At 39.1% G+C, this 6577-nt stretch overlaps 1 protein-coding gene across 1 annotated transcript in view; it reads right to left on the reverse strand.

Annotated features, from left to right (window-relative positions):
- LOC108716219 (neuronal tyrosine-phosphorylated phosphoinositide-3-kinase adapter 2) overlaps positions 1-5864 on the reverse strand; it is a 93732-nt gene extending 87868 nt beyond the window's left edge. The window contains exon 1 of the mRNA XM_041563375.1: positions 4636-5864. The gene's annotated coding sequence lies outside the window, so the exon portion shown is untranslated. The remainder of the gene's footprint in view (positions 1-4635) is intronic.
- Between the last annotated feature and the right edge of the window lie 713 nt (positions 5865-6577).

Consider the following 6577-nt stretch of genomic DNA (forward strand, 5'->3'; position numbering starts at 1 on the left):
ATTAAGACACTTCAGATTTGCAGGACTCACATTTAATATGCGAAGAGGAAACATTGTTTGCATTGTAAATACAATTCCATTAGTCAGTTTTATGACATTCACACATATGTTGCATATATTGCAATTACCTAGAGGACTTGACCTCCACTTTAAGAAGGCACTTTGTGATTGTTGCACCATGTATCCAATCAGGCTGTAGTCCCTTGGGTGCAATCATTTCTTATTTATATTTATTTCCCTCTATACAGGCATTTGTTTCTGTGTACTAGTTGTACATAAAACCCAATATTATTTACAATATATGTATGCAGTATCTGTACAGTAAGAATGTATGCTTTATGGGCAATTGTCTTCAGGCTGTTAGTGTCTCTTTTAGTGACAAGGACAAACTTTCAGTATCATTTTCACAGCAAGGACTGAATATAAACAAGAATAACTGCGGACAAGGACTGTATAACCTAGTAAACTAGAAGAAAGGGGATGTAAAATGCTGCAGTTTGAAAGGACAATATTATATATATATAGTGCATTTGTACAGGGCTGTTTCTGTAATTTACTTTTAAAGGAAAGCACCTATTTTTTAAAATACCATTTAGGGTTCGGTCAAATATATGTCAGTCCTATAATCCTACAGTTTTTAACAAATACCCTTTAACTATAAAACATCAATATTTCTACATTTGCAACATTTTTAAAGGTTTAGTCACCTTTGTTGTTGGAACCCTTTGCATTCATTATTACAGTATTTGGAAATATTCTTTGACTACACTCCAGACTCCCCCTTCACTCTCATTGCTTGAGTGCTGACATTCAGATTCAAAGGGAAAGCACAGATGCTCTTCATTAAAGAAAATGCATAGAGACCCACTTTTTCTTAACATGTGAGCACATGCAAAGGATCCCTGGTGGTCTCTAGTTTAACTACCAGTTTCCCAGTCAAAGAAGATATGTAAATCACAGAAAAACCAAAAAACACCAAGAAAAAAAAAACTGCATGTTTAGTTATTTTAGAAATGTGTCCACAGTAAGTGTTTATTGAAAATAACAGTAGAATAGGAAATCAATCATATTTACATAAATCACATCTGGGGATTTCTTGGATGATAATGGCACACAGTAAGATTTGTCGCCTATGGTTAAGCCGTGCTACCATGGACAATAAGGGACACATTTACCTAGGGTCGAATATTGAGGGTTAATTAACCCTCGATATTCGACCGTCAAAGTAAAATACTTCGACTTCGCAGAGATCCGCTCGTCGCCAAATGAGCAGATCTCTACCCGATATGACCACCTCAAGGTGGGCAATATCGGGCTGATCTGATCGTGGGCCCTAGGGCCCAATGATCGGATCCTAACGTATAGTAACGGGCGGTCGGATCGAATGAACAGATGCGGCTGCAATCCGACGGGATTTTTAGTCCCATCCGACCGAGATCTGCCCGACTTTGGGCCAGATCTCGATCAGGGAAGCCGGTCGGGGGGCCCCATACACGGGCCAATAAGCTGCCGACTCGGTCTGTCGGCAGCTTTTATCGGCCCGTGTATGGCCAACTTTAGATTCAGCCAAAATAACATCTGTCAAAATGAGGTCCAGTAATGCTTTTGTACATTGTAAAATAGCAGTTAAGATTTCAAGATTCTACATATGTTCTTAAAGGTACATTGAAAAATGACAACTTGTTTTTGGGACCCACATTGCCCAAGGTTCATTCTCTTCTTAAAGAAGTTCACTGTGAAATGAACTTGTGGTTCATTAAAATTGTATAAACTTTATGTTCTGTAGGACTCCAGTTTGATATTTCAGTTGCTGTCTGGCTGCTAGGGTCCCAGGTACCCAGCAACAATATTGAAGGGGTTGTTCACCTTTCAACCTTTCCAGTTCATTTGTTTTTTGGATAGTTTACCAGAAATAAAGACTTTTTTCAATTACTTTCTATTTTCTATTTCTAATATTTATGTGGAAAGTTTAAATTTTCACCTTCTTATGTGTTTTTGAAGCAGCTCTGGGGGGAGGGGGTCGCCGACTCTGTAAACTAATCTAAATTCATACATTAGTTGATACATTTCTTATCTTTGTCCCTGCTGAGCAGAATCCCTGAGTTTCATTACAGGCAGCTGTTAGAATTGATACAATAGTTGCTAATACTCCACAGATGCTGCTGAGAAATGTATTAACTAAAGTAGCAAATTGTAACAATTCAGAATCTGCACCTGGATCTGAAGCTGCCAGACTGAAACACCAGAGACATGTTAAACTTTAAATTGAAACTTACATTTTGGTAAAACAGTAAACAATAAAAAATGGAAAGCAATTGAAAAAAGTCTTTATCTCTGGTGAACAATCTCTACTGAACAAAATCCTTTTAAAAATGAATTCCAAGTTGTACTGCAGTGTCTTTGAGCTAATTGTAACAGTGGCTATTCTGGATACATTACTAAATGACTCAAGAACACTTCAAGGACTTAAGTGCTTTCACTGATTCAATGGTTAGCCTAAGGCAAAGAGGCAAAGTGGGAGTTGCCACCTTTACAGGTTTCTTCAGGGCTGCCATCCTAACATTGCTGTCATTTTCATTCTAGTAGTTGGTCAGTAAAGGAACCATTGGGCATTTCAGCAGTGAAGTGAGGTGAGAACCTTGCTTTAGGCTGCACCTCTCCAGGGGTTACAATAATAATCACAAGCTGTAATCGCTCACACGCTATAGAGTGCAGAGAGCTTTTCAAGCTACATGTCATTTTTTTAATTGCAGGAACCATGGCTCTTATTCACTCTGAAGAAGCTGTGCAAAACCTGACTGAGTTGAGAGAGGTCCACGTGGGATGGACTATATGGCGGTTGAGCTCACCCCTGTTCAGTGTTGCATAAAATAAACAGGCATTGGATTGGAGTCAATCTCTCTATCATCTATCCATATCTCTTATGCTTTCATCTATTTTGCCTAGCTTTTACATATAATAACTGTTTAACTATTTCATGTCATTCAGAGACACTGCAGCCTGTGAGGCCCATACCATCTCATTGGGCACGAGAGCAGGCAGTACTAGGTGCTAAAGCAACACATGCGTATTAATAGGGGTGTGTGACTTAATGCAGGGAGGTTCCCATGCAGCACAGATGAAAATGAGCATGCGGTGGGCACTGCTGTACTATCTGGCTGATATCTGGGAAATTGGTGAGACCTAGCAAGGTTAAAATCTAAATTGCAGCCACTGCTTTGTTAAATACACCGTATGCATAAATTCTGCTTCACATGTACATTATCCATATTGGCAGATTGTCCTACAGGTTATAGGCTTGTCATCTGTAGAAATTACAGTATTTGACCTTTGCTGCTGACTTGTAGTCCAACAAACTACTGTATAGCTGCAGTTGGCCATACCCAGTATTATAAGTATCTGTGTTTTGTTCCAAGAAATAACAATGCACTACGCCAAGTCATACTCTACTACTCTCAGGATGTTTTATATGGTCTATATTGTAATATCGCTTATTAATGCTGACAGACACTCATAAGGCAGATAAGTGGTTGTAAAATGAATTAACTCATTTCCTAAAAGTAAAACTGTCCCTCTATAACAAAAGATTACAGCATGAAAACTTAGTTTCTTTAGGTTTAATATCCCCAATGAAACTATTTCATGTAGTTGTGCTGTGTAATGCAACCACTGGGGCTACTTGGCACAATCTCAAGATCGCATGTATGCAGCTGAAAAGTCATGACACTTTACCATGGAACTGATCTACGCCCTGGCCCATCAAATAAGGAGGGGCTGCATTTACAGGGTGTACAATATCCAGGTAATAGAAACATGAAAACATGTTCTGGTTTTTTTCCCTTGGCAAGTGGCTTTTATTTACATAAAACCTGTAGTAAATTCTTTGGAAACTGATTTGCATTTTATTTTCACAAGAAAGTATTAACTAGTTCCCTACCAGGTGGCCTGCACTGGTGAATTGGTTATTATTCTGCTTAAATGGCCATAGTGCATTAAGGATCAGCAGTGATTATATGTGGTCCAAATACACAAATAATAAACAGATTAGGGTAAGCTTGTTCTTTGAGAGCTTCAGCGTTTCATTAATGTAAAAGAGGCTGAAAGAATTAGTGTTTTTGTTTTTAGGCAATGTTTTAGTTCATAAAAAAAAGCTCTAGATAAATAAATTTCTTTGCAAACACCTGAAATGTTTGCAAAGAATCTGATCTCCAAAAAGCTCATCTCACTATTCATCGGCAAATTAACTATATTTGTTTTCAAGCAAGAACTGTCTTAACACCTACTGATAAGAATATGTGATACTGTATGCATTTGTGTGTGCATGTGAGACAAGATACACGGGTGTTTGTGGATGTGTGTTGGCTGTTTATATGGTTATATGCGTGTGACACTTTTTGTGTGTGTGCTTGTGAGTGTGTTTGTATGTGTGCATGTGAGTGTGTTTGTATGTGTGCATGTCAGCAAAAGTGGCTGCAAGGCATGGGCAGATGTACTGTAATAGTATAAACTAATAGATACAGCACTGGCATTCAATATATATGCTAAAACATAAATTTTAAGCTCTGAGGTGCACTTTAAGATTATTACCAAGATTAAAAGCATTATTTAATAGGAAGTTGATATTCATGTACATACCAAGAATAATGTCTGGTTGGCCGCCAAGGGTAAATAGCAAATGTAATTCTTCTTTTTTTAATGTTTTGTTACATCAGTAGAAGCCCTTCCTCAGGGTTGGTCTCAGTGCAATCAGCAAGAATATTTCAGCACCATAAGACAGACTTCCAGGAAGCCTGAGTTTCTTCAGTTAAAGTGCATTTTGTGATAAAATAGTCAACGGAAATGAATCCTGTACCTTGGCCATTAATATTCAATAAATCTTCACATTTATAAGTCTGCGGCCTTTCCAGCGAAGTACAAAATGTTGGCGGAAAATGAAAGCAATGTATTCCCCAAATTCAGCAATAAGATTGCTTTGATGCTGGGTGTGTACGAAAAACACCCTTCACTGTGGTCCAAGGGAGAAGATGCTGGATGGTGTCTCTCCACTTTACTACACAGAGGATTACAGCACCATCAAATGCAATCCCACTCAGCTGTACGTGGTACCTCATTTGAATGTATCCTTGCACGGCAAAAACATGTAGGAAATGAGAAATGAAAATCAATCTAGTAAAATGGCTTATTCCTGATGAAATGACGTGTGTGCGTCTTGCTACTTAGCTGCAGACGGTTTCAAGCAGTCTGGCTCATGGTATGTGCCCTCCTCCCCTGTGATTGCCGGCAGTCTTGCTTTCTCTCTCTCCCTCTGCCTGGCCGCTTTAGTGTGTTGATGCCGCTGTACTGTAGATTAATCAGGAATAAGGAAACAAAGACACAGCCTATCTTCTTCTGAAATAAAATGGGATCTGTCTCTTTTGAATTTGCAATCCGTTCTCTTCCATCATAGAGGGCTGAGAGCATTCCAGCACCTTGGAGAGCACCTAATAGTCAGGCCATAGGAAATGTGTAGAACATGAGCAAATGATCGAGAGCAAACAGCACCATCGTCCTGCCATAGACTGGGCCCCCTTATATGAAATAGGCTCTCTTCCTGAATGTGACCCCTGCTGAGGTCAGGCTCCGAAATAATGCAAAAGGCAGATTTTGAATTAAATCCACATATCCCTTAAAAATAAAGGCTTCCAAATAATAAGTGCATGGAGAAAACAAAAAAGGCTGTGCAAAATGACCTTTAGCCCATGTTGGGGTCTAAAGAAAGCAAGCAACAATTGAAGGAGAATGTGTATCTCTGGGTCTCAGTTTGATTCTCCTTCTTGGCATATCTTGTGCACTCTCTTCCTCATTGTACAGCAGTGCAATGCATACAATTCATGCTGACGTATACCAGACTGGTGCTGCTGGGTTAATGAGGGGAGGAGCATTGCAACGTCGTCAAAACAACCCCCCACCACCACCTGCTCCCACTGCATAAATACAGAAGCAGCCTGGAATAAGGCTGCAAAGAGCATTCCATGTGTCTGTGTACAGTGTTTTACATAGGAGCAAACAGTCTCATATTACTCATTGATAACACCTCCTCTCTAACTCAGGATACATTTTCCATTTGTCTTGCCTTTCCAAGTTAGAAACCTTATTATGAGTTCACGTTTAATCATTTGATATAGGGTGAGTGAGAGAAAGAAAGAGAGTAAGTTAGGGAATGAGAGAGAGAGAAAAAAGGAGAGACAAAGTGAGGGTGAGATAGAGGGGGAGAGAGAGAGAGAGAGAGAGAGAGAGAGAGAGAGAGAGAGAGATGTGTTATTAAGACAACTTTATAACCTTTTTGGTTGATCATTTCACTACATACAAAAACATGGCAAAGTAAAGTACATGCCATTTATTTGACAAATTGTTTAACTTGTTTTAGGGTCTCTCTGAATAGTATGGAATTGTGACAAATGGATTTTATTACAGATACAAAAGAGAATGTAAGAGAACATATTTGGAATGCACTACTGCAAAGTGTAAATATATTGTACAGGAATAGAACCTGTTATCCAGAATGCCTCGGGACCGGTTGTTTGCCGGATAATGGATC

The sequence above is a fragment of the Xenopus laevis genome, chromosome 5L (genome assembly GCF_017654675.1).
Source record: "Xenopus laevis strain J_2021 chromosome 5L, Xenopus_laevis_v10.1, whole genome shotgun sequence".
Classification (NCBI taxonomy): Eukaryota; Metazoa; Chordata; class Amphibia; order Anura; family Pipidae; genus Xenopus; species Xenopus laevis.